Here is a 17,508-nt window from a genome sequence, read left to right on the forward strand (position 1 = left end):
TGATAGATATAAATTTTTTGGGTACTCCATGGTGGCACATTAGCTTCCAGATAACATCACTATTCACGCTGTCAAACGCCTTTTCGAAGTCGACAAAAGTAGTCAGTACATGACCTGTTTTGACGAAAACCAGCTTGTTCTTGTCTCATCTTTTTGTCCAAGGCATCTCTAAGTCTCTCTAGGATGATTCTTGTCAGCACCTTACTTGGAACTAAAAGAAGCATTATCCCTTTCCAGTTGTTGCATTGAGTCAGGTCTCATTTCTTTGGCAGTTTTATCAGGTATCCCAGTTTCCAGTCAGATGGGATTATTTCTTCTTCCCAAATCGGCTTAAGTAGAGGATGTAGTATGTCTGCTGATATGACTGGGCCTGCTTTTAGTGCCTCTGGTGGGATGCCGTCCGGGCCAGCTGCTTTGCCATTTTTCATGTTCTTTATTGTTCTTATTGTTTCTAACTTTGTGGGTGGATCTGTACACACATTTAGTTGGTGATTTGCATGTGATATATCAGGGATGTTTGATGAGAAAGGGTGGTTTAAAATCTCTTCAAAGTACTGTACTAATCTGTCTCACTGTTCTGTGTCACTCACTTGTTAAGATATTTCCTACTTTATCCTTTACTGGTTTGTTGGGATTACTATTCTTGCCTGATAGGGTCTTGGTTACTTCATAGAGCCGCTTCATTTTTCTGTTTACTTCACAATAATGTGTTCTGAGGTTTATTTTCTCTTTTTCATCCTTACATTTGTTCAACTTCTGCTTTATCTCTTTTCTATCTTCAATTTGGCCCATGTTTCTGTTGTGATCCATTCTTTTTGTTCATTTTTTCTTCTTCCCAATATGTCAGTGCATGTTGACTTCCATCGTTACTGTATTCCCACCCATTTTTGCTCTACTGTTTCTTCTGCCAGACTGGAGAGCACTTCATACCTGCTCTTACCTTTTTTACTGCGAAGTTAAAGTCTTCCTTTATTTTTAGACTCCTAAAATATGTTACATTGAATTTAAAGTGCGGTTTATCAGCTCGATCCCTGTAGGATTTTAGTTTTGATTTTAGCTTGTGTATCCTGACCACCCCCAGAGCTATACCAACGGGAGTGTAAACTCCTGGTAGGTTCAACCAAGCTGGGAAGGTCTGAGCGGGTAGGGATCAGACCAAAGCTAACACCCTGGTCCTCCAGGTTGGGTGTTGAAACATAAGGCTAGCAACCTTATCTCGTAGAAAAATATACCGCTACAGAAACTGCAAGTACACAAATTTACATGTTGGTGGCTTGGGTATATATATATATTATTGTTGATATACATTATGGCAAGTGTTTATATGACTTTTAATATGTATTAATTTAAGCAAGACACTCTGGATTTTGTTGCTGTTTTTTACTTTCTCGTATATACGAAGTATAGAGAAAGTATTGTAATCGTGCAAAATAAAAACGAGATATTTGCAAATCTTGACGTTTTACAACTCCTTGAGTCGGAAAAATATAGTTTTGCAATCTTGTCCGTATGTCTGTGTGTGTGTATATGTGTGTGTGTGTGTGTCTGTTAACACGATAACTTGAGTAACGTTACAGCTAGGTTGATGAAATTTCAAATATAAGTATTATATCAAATTCGTAGATCCATATCAACTTTTGAAGGATTTCCGATAACCGAAAGTGGAGCTTTTTCTACTTTGAATTTTTTAAAAGCCTATAACTTGAGTACTATTTCAGATAGATAAATTAAATTTCATATGTATGTAAAAGATCTAATTTTCTGCCTTTTGTCAAATTGTGAGTAATTTCCATTGACCGGAAGTAGTAATTTTCACTATTTCCGATTCATCAAAAACGCATGTAAATTTATAAAGTACTAATAATATTCCGCACTATTATACACTATTTGGCGTTCGCTTGGTGCGCAATTCTTTTTTTTTCTATGAGATTCTATTCTATTTTAAAAAGTTTAAGTATTTAAAATGGATTAAAAATCATAACTATATCCCGAGTCCCCATCTTCTGTTGTTTTATATAAGAATATTCGAGAAAGTTTAGGGGAGATCACTCCCGGTTTATTTATTTTGTGTGGGTTTTTTAAAATTGTTTTCTTTGTACAGCAGTTCGTGGTGGGTTTTGATAAAACCATGGTTAAAAAAGGTTTCAAACGTCCTCTTTTGCGTATCTAACGACATGAACAATAACAGTAAGGGAGAAAGTTCAAGTGTCTACTTATTGCTGTGAGTCAATAAAACAGAAAGTGAAACTTTTTTTTTGTCTATCAATAGAACATACTTTAAACTCATTGACTTCTGGTTTTTACGTTTGTGAACTGGAATAGACATCCTATTGGTGAGTAGAAGGAAAAACACGTTAAAATAAGAGTTGTGAAGGGACCAGTTTTTTTTTACTCCTTGATTGACTAATCATCGGTTTCTATTTATTTTAATTTAAAATTCTAATAAGGTACAATTTGAGTTCAATCTCATTTTTGATGATTTGTTATGAATTATTATATTTATGTATATGTATTTGGAATTTTAAATTAAACAAACCCCTCACCCACTCTTGTAAGCCATTTATTATAATCTTTTATCCATTCCTATGTCTCCAGATCCCATTCCTATAGGACCTTCAACCATTTTTTTTTTCACTCGGATATGTCCTAGCCTGTCGCTTTACCTACTTTTTTTAACGTCGTGACTCCGTTTTTTAATAATGTTGCATGGTCGTTTCAGAAATATATACTTATAATCGTTGTATTTTTTTGCGTATCATTCAACGGAACCGATCTAGTTTAAACAATGGACGATTAGTGTTTAATGCTAATTTGCCATTGAAACTTTTCTTTGGTCTAATCGCTGAGAATATCGAGCAGAACATAATTAAAGTAAGCAAAACGTAAATCACTATCCTAATATATAAAACGCCATGTGCGCTCTTCTCTCTCTCTCTCTCTCTGTCTGTCCGCAAAATATTTTCGCCGGACATCACGTCAGAAACGGCAGCGATATATGGAGAACTTTATACAGACTTTTGTTGAAAATAATATGTTAGATGTTTTAAATGTATAACCACAATTTTATTTAAAGAAGAAAAATAAAAATTAAAGGCGTATTCGAATGTAGAAAAACAGTTTTATTTATGCAACCGGAAAAGCATTAATATATGTGTAAAAGAACGCATAAAACTGTGACGTCACTATTGCTTACTAATGACGTCATCTGCCGTGTTTAGAATAAAAAGAAATGAACTATTTCATTCAAATTTGATTTAGATCTACGTACACTATGAAATGTACACAATACAATTTTTTCCGGCCTAAACTCATAAAATTTATTTTATTTATTTGGATTCTAGATCTAGAGATTCTAGATCTAGACTAGATCTAAATCTACAAATCTACGCAATATCTAGATCTAGATCGAGACGTAGACGCTAAGATCTAGATTTAGACTCTAACTTCTCTAGAATCTATTCCAAAAATAAATTTCTATATTGGGACTAAACTATTTCAAGACATAATTATTTTATACAAAATCTTTGTTTGGAACTGGCTAATTTCAACATTTGGGATAAAAAAAATTAATTTTAAAAGAATAGGCATATTCGCGTAAGTTAAGATTTTAATAATACGTCTTTCATTCTCCGAAATTTATATGGTGCCTATATAGAGGAGATGATAGTGTATTTAAACCCACGCAGGTGGTGCGGGTTCGAGACGCACCAAGTCAACTTGGCTTATCTATTTTTTTTTATTTTGCTCGGGCTAAACTTAAAAAAAATTCTATTAGGATTCTATATCTAGAACACAGATGTAGACCCTACCTAGATCTAGAATCTATTCAAACAATACATTTATATACTAAAGTATTTCAGGCCTTAATTACTTTATTGAAATCTTTGTTTATCTATGCAATTTGCTAATCTCTATAATATATAAAGCAAAGTTGTCGGGTGTCCGACAGGGCACTTCCCGGCGCCCCAGGCGCTTCAAATTTGGCATGATCTTGCCTTGGGGCGACAGAACACGAGGGCCGGTTGGCCGAAAAGTCTACGATGAGGGGGTCAAAACTGACCTCGACTGACCGGCGCCTTATATGAGCTATAAATCGAAAAAAAAATGTCCACGGAGGAACCTCTTCATAACTCCTGAGGTCGTAGACCGACCCTCGGGCGAATTGATTAAGCATTAAAATTCTCAATGTTTTCGAAAGCCTAAGCGAAGCTGGGCAGCATGCCTAGTATTTAATATTGTTGTAAAAGTGCTCAAAAATACTGTAAACTATAGAACATTATATATCACCTCCTACTAAACCAATTTCATTAATTTAAAAAAATATGCAGGATAAAACAAAAATCCTAAAAATAACCGATCGAGGCACCAGCTGACTAAGACCGCCGATTTTGCCCGCATAAACTAACACACCGGATCAGTCATATCATTGTAGCTATTTAAAAAACAAACGCGTTTTTTAACAAATTATTTTCTAACCTAACGATTAATTTTGATAATTAAAATTGATATCACAATAAATGTAAATAAATATAGCTTTTAATTGTTCAAGTCATCTTGAACAATAATGAAGTTTAAAATCTTAGGCGTCACCCTAACTTATCCGCGGTATATTTTTTAGCGCAATTTCCATTCTGGAGAATTGCGTTTATTAACCCGTCATTTCTGGATGTATGAATGTATGAATGAATGGATGGATGTGTGTCCGCAGCTTTAAGTCGTATCTTCTCCTCAACGAAGCAATATCGAGGACTAGTTCCAAAAGCAATTATGTTAAGCAAGTTACGAGGATGAACATAGGCCAAAAAAATTCCGGGTTTCTTTCATGGATTTCCCGGACAAGCCAAAAACCTCGAAAAAATGCAGTTTTTGGCCATATCTCGGCAACCAGACCACTTAGCGACTTGAAACATGTACCAATCGATTCCTGCCATAATTTAGAACAATATTGCCGAAGAAAGTTTTCAAAAATATAATTTCGCTCGGTCACAAAAAAATTTTTGAATTAATTAAAATTTGGACCGAATTAGTAGGCATTTTTATCCAACCACACCACACGCGTCATCACGTTCAATGGCTGCGACATCACGTTCGGTAGCTAGGCGCGCAATGGTTTTTAGTCATGTAACTCTATTGTAAATAAAACATGTAAAATACTGGAAAAAAATGAATAAAAAACGTTTTAATAACTAACCAATGATTTTAATAACCCTGCTCTTGATTTACTCTACGACAGAGCTATTTTTAGAAAACATAAGGAAATTGCGCTTAAATGTCACTAGACTTTTTAATTAACTTGTTTCACGTTTGAACACACATTGGTGGTCTGAGTAAGCATCGTCAGATGGCTCATCTCTATTAATACATGGTCTATTTCGTTGCACGTTGTTCCGTATGGTGAGATTCAGAAAGCTTATGGATAATGTTTTGGGGAATGTATTACTGATGACTAGCACGCCTTTTCCAAAAGCAAAGTCTATTAACCTCATTCCATTTTTGTTACTTTCTATTCGTTATTATATTTCAATTGAACATATTATGTGAGTCCTATAAGGGTATGTCTAATCTAATTGTTAGGCTTATAATAAACTATTCGGTCAGTTCAAGTCTTGCTGAACCCAGACTGGTAAAACCCTAACCTTAGTCTTAATTTGTCTAAAATAAAACAAAAAAACTATCTACTTTTAAAATTTATTGTACTATAACAATGGAACCAACTCAGGCTAAAATCAATGTATGCGCTACATAATTACCAGAATAACTTAAGTGACAAAACACCCAAAAGGAATAATACACTAGAAATCAAAGAAACGTAACAAAAATAACACAAAAATACTTTCTTTCAGTATTTCAAATGATCTCGGCTCTCGCACACACTGAGAACATTTCTCCTCATTAACTGCACTCAAAAAGAATTTGAAAATCCAGCTCCCAACCTATGGACACACCTTGCACACAACACACAAAAAACAGTCCTTAAAATAATGATATTAAACAACACGCCACTAGACGTAAGAAGGGATTATACAAAAAGACACGTAACATTAATACTAACAACAATATAAACCAGGGGTCTCCAAACTTTTCAGCCCGAGGGCCGCATCAACTATCAAATATGAGTTCGGGGGCCAGAGTTTTTTCCAGGCATCTCTTTTAGTGGCGGAGGCACTCACCCCCCCCCCCCCCACCCCGAAGATCGCCACTCCCGCCCCCACCTCCCAAACGAAATTTAATTTAATACAAATTTCAATTGCCCCCAAAAATCTGAAAGACACAATGTCGGGGACATTTTTGATAAAGTTTGTATGTTGTTCCGAAATTTGAAAGTTACTTGATGCAAAAGTTGTAATATTAGGAAAGTGTTTGTTGGGCAAATATAAAACCCACCCGCCCTTATTTGAACATGTCTTTAAGGAGATCGTTTGCTGGGCAACTGTCCATATTTACTTTAATGGTATTTGCACTCAATGCTACATTTTCAGTTAGTTTTGAATTTTTTCAGCCACCTCCAACAAACATTTTTTTCCGTGGACAAAAAGATCTCCTCCAAGGGCCGGATGAGAGGACCTCGCAGGTCGCATCCGGCCCGCGGGCCGTAGTATGGAGACCCCTGATATAAACAAAAGATACACAGTCCAGCAGTAGACAGAGACATAATAAACAGTCAAACGACGGCTGCATAATTTTGAACTACTTAGTTTTTAAAAATCACCAACTGGTTTCGACAGGACTGTGCTAGTAATGGGCTTCGTGCTATTTTAAAATATTGACCAAATTATATGTTTTTATACTAATCAAGCGAATAACATTTTAATATTGGTATTAGAAAAAATTGTTACATTTAAGGCTGTAATCAAGCAAGTTTATTGTGTGTGATAGGTATTGTTTTTATATTTGAAAGCCTTCAACAAAAACTATATCAATCTAAATCAATAAACACTAAAAAAATTACTAACAAATAGGCCTACTTGAAGGGTGTGTTTTATATTTATTAGGTTAGCTATTGATTATATCAAATAAAGAGAGACTGTAAATAATATTATTAGAGACCTAATTTATTTAGAAATTGTTTAAATATCCATTAACAATTAAAATGTGTTCTTTCGAACTGTTAGTATTAGCAGCTTGATAAACTTCAGAGTTTCACAATTATCTTACCTAATTTGGCTTCTCAATAGCATGTCAACAATTTCAATGCTCGATAAAAATTTATATATTCAATAATTAAACCTACTTGAGATATGGTGTGATGAAATTGTACTCTTCTATCAGTAGCATGGTTTAATTGCGAATAAGTAATATAATATAATATTGTATGTATAATTGGACTGAAGTGAACAGCAATACAATATTTTTTAAACATGAAAATTGTTATTAATTCACGTTTTTTTTTTGTGTCAAGTTTTAAATTATGTTTTCCTATCCACCACAATCAAGTAAAATAGCTATTTAACATTGTATACGTGAGCTATCTCTCTTTCTAATTAATGGTAGAGCTTACGACAGCTACCCAGGGCCGGTGCTACCTATAAGGCGAGCTAGGCGGTCGCCTAGGGCGCTGTTCGTAGGGGGCCGCCAAAATGGGTTGGAAAAACAAATTGAAAGTTTGAGGGGGGTGCCAATCGAAAGTTTGAAGGGGGGGGGGGCGCTTTTAAGAAGTTTTGCCTAGCGCGCTAAATAACCTGGCGCGGCACTGCAGCTACCACAAGTGCGTGATTTAGACTGTAAGACGTCACTGAGTCCACCGAAGTTAGTAAACTAAGTCGGCTGGGCATAAGGCTGGCTACAATCCTCTTGTATTTCGAGGTCAATAAATTATATAGAATATACTTCTTCTTCACCATATATATTGAGGATTATTTATTTCCTTTTATTTTTTTAGTTCTTACTTAATTGTAAAAAATTTGTGTTAATATGTGTAGATTTTAAATTCTTTAAACCATTGATTATTTGCAGTTTTTTTTACTATTTGATGAATGAAATGTGGGAAAAGATGAAAGTGTTCTTTTTGTTTTGGTATTTTCGAATTTCAGGTAGTATCATTTTAAGTTATCTTATTACAAGTTTTAATTGAAATTTGTTAATTATTGTTTATTTTAAGTTTGGGCATAAAACATTAGTGTTGTAAGGATTCATAATGAATTTTTTTTTAATTTTTAGTGGAACACAATATATATCCAGTAGAAATTAACACAACACGTGAGTTTCAAGTGAATACTTCTATCTGTGGTGTCAACAACAAATTTGAAGTATTCTGGAACGAAATGAAATATTGTGATGTGCCAAATGCTGATGATGCAAACTGTAACAAAACAGAAAAAGGTGTTCAAATAAAGATCCCACTGTTACCAAATTGTGATAATATAAAGATGAGATGTGGAGAAAAAGAGTTGTATGAAAACAAAAATATTTACATATACAGTAAGTTATTTTATAGTGTAAGACACGTTACTTTAATATTATTGAAGATAATAATCATTCGTCTTCTTTTTCTTTGTTCTTAATTTTAGTGTTGTAAGGGGTCGGCGTGGTCGAGTCGGTAAAGCTCATGGTTGCTAAACCGAAAAGTCTCGAGTTCGAACACTCGGGCAGATGAGGCTCATTAGCCAACTCCAAAATCAAACAACTGCTGCCTTGTAGTTTGTTCTTGGTTGAACAAAAGCTATGGAAGCAAATCCAAAAAGAAAAGCAGGCTGAAATCGGAGTCAATGACCTCAATGGCACATAACCAGTTGACACGTAATCCTTAATTGTGATGGAAGCATGGTCGAGTCGGCAAAGCTCATGGTTTATAAATTCGAAATAAAAATTTCGAGTTTAAACCCTCTGGCAGATAAGGCTCGATCCCTCCCAACACTAAAAATTAAGAACGAAGAAGAAGAAGAAAGAAGGATCCCCTCCAACACAATTATGTATACATGTCAACTTTAGTCATTCAATAACCTAGTTTATTTACAGAAAATCCAACAGAGGTGAAAAGCACATATAACCTAACAGATGAGCAATTGCTTGTGAATTCAAAAGCAATTAACATTTATCCAGATGGAGTTTGTAAATTTCAAATTATAAACCAGCAAAATGTGAGTTTACTTTGACGTTTCAAAGAATTTGTGGTGTCTAATATATTGAAATAAGCATTTTAACCTAAGTAGATCCACATGCATTAGTATTTTAGAAATGTTTTAAGAAAACGTTAAAATGTTAAACACAATTAGTGTTTTATAAGTATTAAAAACATGGTAAGATGGTAGATCTCTTGGCTGTAACGATAGCGTGAATGTCTAGATTTTGGATTCCGTGATCGAGTATGTAGGACAGTAGCGTAGCAAGAAGGGGGCCGGGCGCCGACCTTAGGGGGCGACAAAATGGGTTGGAAAAATAAATTGAAAAATTGAAGGAGGTGCAAATTGGAAGTTTGAGGGGGGGGGTGCAAATCGAAATCTTTAGGGGGGGTGCAAATCGAAAAGAAAGTTTGTCCCCGAAGGCCGGGAAGGGTCGCTACGCCTCGGATGTAGGACGTTCCTGAGACCACTCAGCTCGAATGGGTACATGATGCCCGACAAGGAATGAACGGGAAATAATGATGATGATTGCCCGTAATAGATATTTTTATAATGGAAAAATCATTATCAGCCACCTATTATGGTTTTAAAATTCCAATTAATACCAAAATCGAAGTGCTATACTCGTCTATAAGAATCGCCCTCTGTTTATTTTGCCGCTTAGCGGGAACTAGATTTTTTATCGTAATCCATTTCAACATCATTTATTTTTACATGACTTATCTATTTGCGGAATAACTGTATATTATGTATGTTACGTTTAATGTAAATACTCATTGATTTCAATTGCTAGCTTAATAAAAGTAATTTGTTCTGTTTCTTGCAATGCGATGTTATTGTGTATTCAGTATACATTACATATATTTTAAATATTACAGACAGAAATGGTTAACTATACTTGTAACGCAACATTAGAAAAAAATGTGGATACATATGATGCCATATGCAGCTTGTCCGTTAAGACTACTACACTTTTTAACGGCTTTTATGATATTATCCTGTCTGTACATCCATCGAGACTAAGCGAGGAATATGGCTTGAAAAATTCTCTGATAATGATAATATTCATCGGTACGATTGACAATTTTTTAATAATATTATGTTAATTATAACAATAATAATTAGCTATTGCTGTGTCACGAATAACGTGTAGTGCATAATAATATTTTAAATAATTAATTCAATGTTTTTAATTTTGGCTCAGGTCTGAATGTATCTTTGTCCAACTGCCAGCAAGAATACACGTTAATCAATCAAACGATCAACTGTACCTGTGTTAGAACAGACAACTATCAAATAATAGCTCAACCAATGTGGTACAACAGCCGTGATGAAATACAGTCTAACGGATCTTCAACTTTATCTTTCGAGACCTTTAATGATAACCACGGTACGACACAATATTTAACATGCGATTTGTATTATCCTAATGGAAAGGAAACAAAATGTATTTCAATTAGATTAAAATTAATCAGGTGAAAAATAATGTCATTATAGTTTGTGTACAGGTCAATTATATACATACATTTTCATATTTAATTATAAATACAGTGTTTTAATTTATATTTTTATAATTCTATTCATAGCCTTCTATTGTGTTGCAAGAATAAATAACATTTCAAGCGAGAAACTCAATTATTATATAGCTTTTCGTGGTGGTAGTATGCATTCATTTAAATCATTAATAATAACGTATACATCTTCTTTTTTTAAGTGTCTAAACGTATATTGAAATTAGTTTTCTTAGTTTAAAGTACAAGATATTTATTTTTTCATTTCATATATAACCAGACACTTAATATTTTTAAAACAATTATTTATGTAATTTATAATGAAAATGTCATTTAAAATACAGTAATTAATGCATGTACTTAAACATACCTTCAGTTTATTTATTTTTTCCAAATTTAATTTACAGGTGCGAATATTCATCATTTACTAATGGTGTCCTTTTCTGTATCTGTAGTTCTATTCCATGCAATCATTTTACTCTACATGTGCTACAAAAGTGAGTGTCCTGTTAAATTATATAGGATACTACTCATGTAATTGATTATATTTTATCAAAATAAACACGGTTAAAAATTGTATAAATAATAAAACAATCCGTTATATTGATAGCATATATTAAAAAGTAACTAATGTTGAAGTATTTTTAAAAAAGGAAACTTTTTATTTTCAAAAATGTTAATATAACACTTTTTTTTTGTTGAAAAAGTGATTAATCGTGAGAGCAAATCAAGGTAATCTATTTTAATTCAAACTCAAAATATTTTTTTTATTCTTATTGAATGTGCGTTAAATATAGATGTTTTACATACATACATACATATATACATACATATATACATATATATATATATATATATATATATATATATATATATATATATATATATATATATATATATAAAGCAATGTATGTGTGTTTGTTTGTCTTTAATTAATGCATTACTACACCTCTAATCACATCGCCGTGAAACTTTGAAAAGTTGTTGAGAATATTCCGGGGGAGGTTTCTGCGAAAAAAAAATTTCAAATTCGCAGGGGTGGCGCCCTGGTAGGGCGCGATTTGTTTTTTCTCCATATACGATATATAAAAATAAAAGTCAATTTTGATTTGACACTGTTCATCCGACAGGCATGAAACTTTGGGGAGTTCATTATAACTCTCTAGGGAAGGGTTCTGTAAAAAATCATTTTTAATTTCGCATGGGCGGCGTAACGGGAGGGTGCGTGTTTCCTCTATATACGGTATTTAAAAATAAAAGTCGATTTTGGTTTGACATCGTTATCAAATAGCCATGAGACTTTCGGGGAGTTGATTGGGACACTCTTGGGAAGGGTTTTTTTTTTAAAAAAATGATTTTTAATTTCGCAAGGGCAGCGCCACGTGAGGGTGCGTTTTATCTCTATATACGATATATAAAAATAATAAAAGTGAATTGCGGTGACACCGTTCACACGATCGCCATGAAACTTTGGGAAGATATTGAGAATATTCCTGGGGAGGTTTCTGCGCTAAAAATAAACGTCGATTGCCGTTTCACGGCGTTCATCCGATCGCCATCAAACTTTGGGGAGTTGAATAGAACACTCCAGGGAAGGTTTCTGTAAAAAAAACTTTTGTTTTAATTTCGCAAGGGCGTCGACACGGGATGGTGGGATTTCTCTCTATACAGGTATATAAAAATAAAAGACTATTGCGGTTCGACACAGTTTATCCCGGTGCCCCCAAAGGCTCATATGGGCCGCTAAGGGCCATGTATTACGTTTTATTTTAACAATCAGAAAAAATTAACCAATGTTAGATTATTAACTGGGATGGTTTTTTTTTGTCAGTAAAAAAATCCAATGATGCAATTAGCATTTCTTTTTAGATAATCTAATCAGATATTGAGATCGAGCATCTAATATTGCATCAGTCACACTAATGTTTAAAACACATCAAATAATTTTTTATGTGTTAAATAATAAATCTTGTTCATTTATGTCACTTTAGCGAATGACACAATCTGCATCATTGTTAACAGGATGCTATTTGGCAGGATGGCGCCTGTTAGTTTTAAGGAGCCACGGGTGGTACGCCGCGCCTATGCGGTAGTGTAATCGAGGGGGGGGGGGTGGGGTCCTAAGAGCGCACCTCTACGTCTCTGACACATGGGCGGTCACCGAAGCGTGTTCTACTATATTATTTCGGTGAGTGATTAATGTACACTCAGGGTTTTCATGCGGTAGTGTAGATAAAACAGTGTCCCGATATTTATGATCCAAGCGCAGGCATTGTTTACATTTAAATAACTCACTTTTAGAAAAACAATGTCACGAGTCTAAGAATATAGGATTGGTAACGCATGGATGAAACCCTTCTTATATATTCCGTCGGACTTTCTTCTATTCCCGGTGCAACGCACGGGGACGGGTACGCCAGTATATATATTTATGGATGTGTGTGTTTGTGTGGGTGTGTGGTTTGTGTATGTGTGTATGTGTGTGCGTGTACTAACGTGCGCCGCCTATAAGAAACTTTTTTTTCGCAGAAACCTTTTTGGGACTATTCTCATCAACTCCCCAAAGTTTCATGGCGATCGTATGAACGTTGTCAAACCGCAATCGACTTTAATTTTTATAAATTGTATATAGTGAAGAGTCGAATCGCGCCCTGCCGTGGCGCCATCTCTGCCAATTTGCACTTATTTTTATAAACCTACCCGGGAGTATTCCCAACAACTTTCGAAAAATTCATGGCGATCTAATGAAAGGTGTAGCAATACATAAAATAAATTCTGACGATATATATTACGAGGATTTTATCAATGCTTTACCAGTCCTATATTCTTAGACGCATGGGTTTGTTTTCTAAAACTAATTTATTTAAGTGTAAATAATGCCTGCGCTTGGATCATATTTATTGAGGCACGCCTTGAGTGTACGTTAATTACTCACGTAATATCACCGTTAATCACTCCTACCTAAATTTCGGGGACTTAGAGGGTGCTCTCATGAGCCGCGTACGCCCGATGGCTCGGCTTAACCATCGAATGTCGTGTGTTGCGTTGTCAATGTTTTAGGGTGCTCCTTAAAATTAGGCGCCATAGTGCTCATAGTATGGCGAAGGTCGCCAAATCACACCCTGCCGGTGTGCCGTCGAACGCGCCTGATTATGTTTACTGAACGACTCTACAAATCAATATTATGCATAGTATTTTGCACTGTTTAAAACGAACGTAGACGCTAGAGCGCTCACGAATAACCCCGGGTGCTAAATTATATCCTGCATGGGCGCCGCAAGTGCGAAATTGGAAATTGGTGTTTTTTTCGCCCTACCGCCGTAAACACGTCTGATTCAATTAGTGAAAGATTATAACGCTACAATTATTCAAAGTCTATTGCACTGTTTGAAACAAACGTAGGTGCCATAGCGCTCGCGGGAAAGACCGGGGCTGCAAATCGCACCCCTTATATATATATATATATATATATATATATATATATATATATATATATATATATATATATATATATATATATATATATATATATATATATATATATATATATATATATACATATATAAGTAAATATATATCGACTATTATCCCAAGGTCTCAATTTTTTATAATTTTTTGATATGGTTTAGCTTTTGGATAATGAATGAAGGAATGACTATAGATTTTCGTTTAACAGTTAAATACTCTTTGAAATATCGATTTTTTAAAAAAACGTCTAAAAAATGTGACGCAAGTAACGAACGGCCCCGCATAAATTTATTGCAAAACAAAAAATCATTTATCTCGAAATATGGCTAATCACTCGAAAATTAAGCTGTATACTGAGTTTGTATTGTTACACCAATGATTACATTGTTTATGTCAGCGAAATACACCAATAATTTTCTATTGGGTTAGTCATACCATGGTATAAAAAGTGGGAATAGCGAGCAAACGTCTAGTGATCTATCAAGGGGTCGTCCATAAATGACGTCACACTCGTAGGGGGGAGGGGGGGTCCGTAATTTTGTGACGGTGTGTGATGAGGGAGGGGGGGGGGGGGTTCAGATCGTGCGACGTCACACTTTTTGCATTATAAAAAAAGCAATATTAGTAAACGAATTTTAGACGTTGTTTCGCGTTTTAGAACACTTTTTAGATATGAATTGATTAAAATACTCTATTGTGACAGAGTTCAGACAAGATTTTGGAAAAATATCGATGTTTTAAAAAAAATCAACTGCAATATTGAGGGGGGGGGGGGTTGTAGAATGAGGTGTGGCGTCATTTTAGGGAGGGGTCTGACTTTTTGTGACAATCAGTGACGGAGGGGAGGTAAAAATCGTCAAAAAAATATGACGTCATTTATTGATGACCCCCCCCCCCCCCCAATCTTGTATCCATCTAAGTGAATAACGCTTCGAAATAACTGAACCTGTGACTGTTACATCTAATTATACTCACCTGATCACGATTAGTGTTACTATTCATCAAAAATGTAATATAAATAAATTAAATGGATGGTGCGCCGACCTTTGACCACAGGTGCTTTGACCATAGGTGGTTTAACTATAGGTGGTTTGACCACTGAGGGGCTTTGATCATAGGGGCTTTGATCATAGAGTTTTGGCCACAGCGGGGCTTTGATCCTAACGGGGTTTTGACCATAGGGCCTTTGACCATACAGGCTTTGACCACAGGTGTTTTCTCAGCCGAGGGTCTGTGATAACAGGTGGTTTATCAACGGGTGTTTTATCACAAGCGCTTTGTCCGACTTTGACAGTGTTTCTTCCAGACTTTTTTCTCCGGGGGGGGGGGGGGGGCACTTATTTGAGGAGTGGGGAGGCGGACTCATATTTCCGGAGGGACGTGGGGGGGGGGGGAGGGGGACACACTATTAAAAGTATACATTTTCTATATAAATTCCATTTCTTTCCGGTACGGGTGGGGGGGGAAGGGTAGACTTTCTTCTTGGAGCGAAAACATGGTCAAACATATGTACTGGCATATTTGCGTGCTATAGCACATCTGTCATTTGTTAAATATACAAGTATTACTTCTTTGACTATACTGTTGGCATGTTTTTTTTAAAATCCTTTTTTATCACTTATATATGCCATGTATTTTCTAGTACATCTACATTATTTATTTGTGACACTTGTTATATGTCGCATTATTTGTGTTCCATTTATATTTAAAATAAATCTATGAGGCCTAGCATTAGCCATTATGTGGAGACTAAAATATCGTTCTTGACCTATTTTTAGTACATGTAAATTTCAATTAATGGACTCTCAGGAAACAAGTATAAAATCGTATTAATTGTATCATAAATTAAAATCAAATAACAGTTTATAATTTCTATTTTAAAATTTATATTATGGTTAACCCCCCTCTGTGGTCAAAGCCCCGTTGTGGTCAAAGCCCCGCTGTGGACAAAGCCCCTATAATCAAACCCCCTATGGTCAAAGCTCAGCTGTTGTCAAACCCCTTATGGTCAAATTCCCAATGGTCAAAGCACCTAAGACCAGATGGATAGATATATGTATATCTATAATAGCGTGCTCCCAATCTAGCACCAGCAATCTCCTTATTAAGTCTCGTAAAAGTTAAAGTAAAACTTTAGAGGGGAATATTATTGGGGCAAGACAACAGTACACATCTAATTCCCATTTCTGGTATAGGTAGCTTAAGCTTCTTTATATGAAAAGAGTTGAACAGTACATCCATATGTTTTTGACCTAACCCAATGACTGAATCTTTTCACCTAAATCGTGCCAGGCCATGGTTATTATTCTGGTTTATTTTTATTGTAATATCACGTGCGGGTGAATTTATAGCAATACTAAATTAGTTTATATCAAATGGTATTGAATACTTCAGTTAGTGTAATTTTGAAAACCTAAAAATAAAATGTAAATTTTTCGAAAAACAAATAATTTTTTTACAATAATGTATCAGTAATATATAGTTCAAGGACATAATCAAATATCTATAAATACTATTTTACATCCAAAGTAAACAGTTACCATAAATCACCATTTAACATTAACATTTGCATCTGTGTTTCTCGCTAGTGTCCAATAAATGTGACGTTTGTTCAACAATCTTCGTCGGGCCATCCGTTGCTAGAGTCCCACTTAAGGGACGCTTATTGTACACTTGTTATAACGAAGTAGTTAAAAAATGTAACTCTTAAAATTTTATTAGTTAGAAATATGGTACTACTCAAAGTTTCAAATGTATTTTGCACTTAAAATTGTAATATTTACGAAGATATACACTTTCTTGTGCTCGTGTTTTCTTTTTTCCGCCATTTCTATGTCATGCAAAGCCGGCGCTATAACTTTTTTTAAATTAATTTTTTTTACAAAATACACACAAATACAATAGTCGAACCATTTCCAAATACAATGAAACATAATTTGTGTTTTAACTAGTTTTTATCAAATTTTAGCTTATGAGTGGGACGCTAGCAGGATACGGCTATATATATATATATATATATATATATATATATATATATATATATATATATATATATATATATATGTATATATATATATATATATATATATATATATATGTATATATATATATATATATATATACATTTATGTGTGTATATACATGATAATATGTATTTAAACAATAAATATTCTTGTGGATACGAAAGCGAGAAGCCGCCTGCTTGTGTATATGAGAATTTCCGTGTGCTTCTGTGATTTCAAATCGTATTACAAAATTGATGTAGTATTTCCAATTGGCTATTAGAATTTAGTCAATTACGTATAGATGACACATTATCCATTTTTTATTTTTATTATTAACTATATTAAACCTCATCAGGTATCTGAAAACTAACAAAGTGTATAAAGGTGAAGTATTTTTAACCCTTTACTGAATAAATTAATTTCTTTAAAGCTTTTGAAGAAAACAAAAACTTACTTTGTAGATGT

This window comes from Physella acuta, unplaced genomic scaffold (assembly GCF_028476545.2).
Source record: "Physella acuta isolate Inbredline_101_S28 unplaced genomic scaffold, ASM2847654v3 ptg000469l, whole genome shotgun sequence".
In the NCBI taxonomy this organism is placed as follows: Eukaryota; Metazoa; Mollusca; class Gastropoda; family Physidae; genus Physella; species Physella acuta.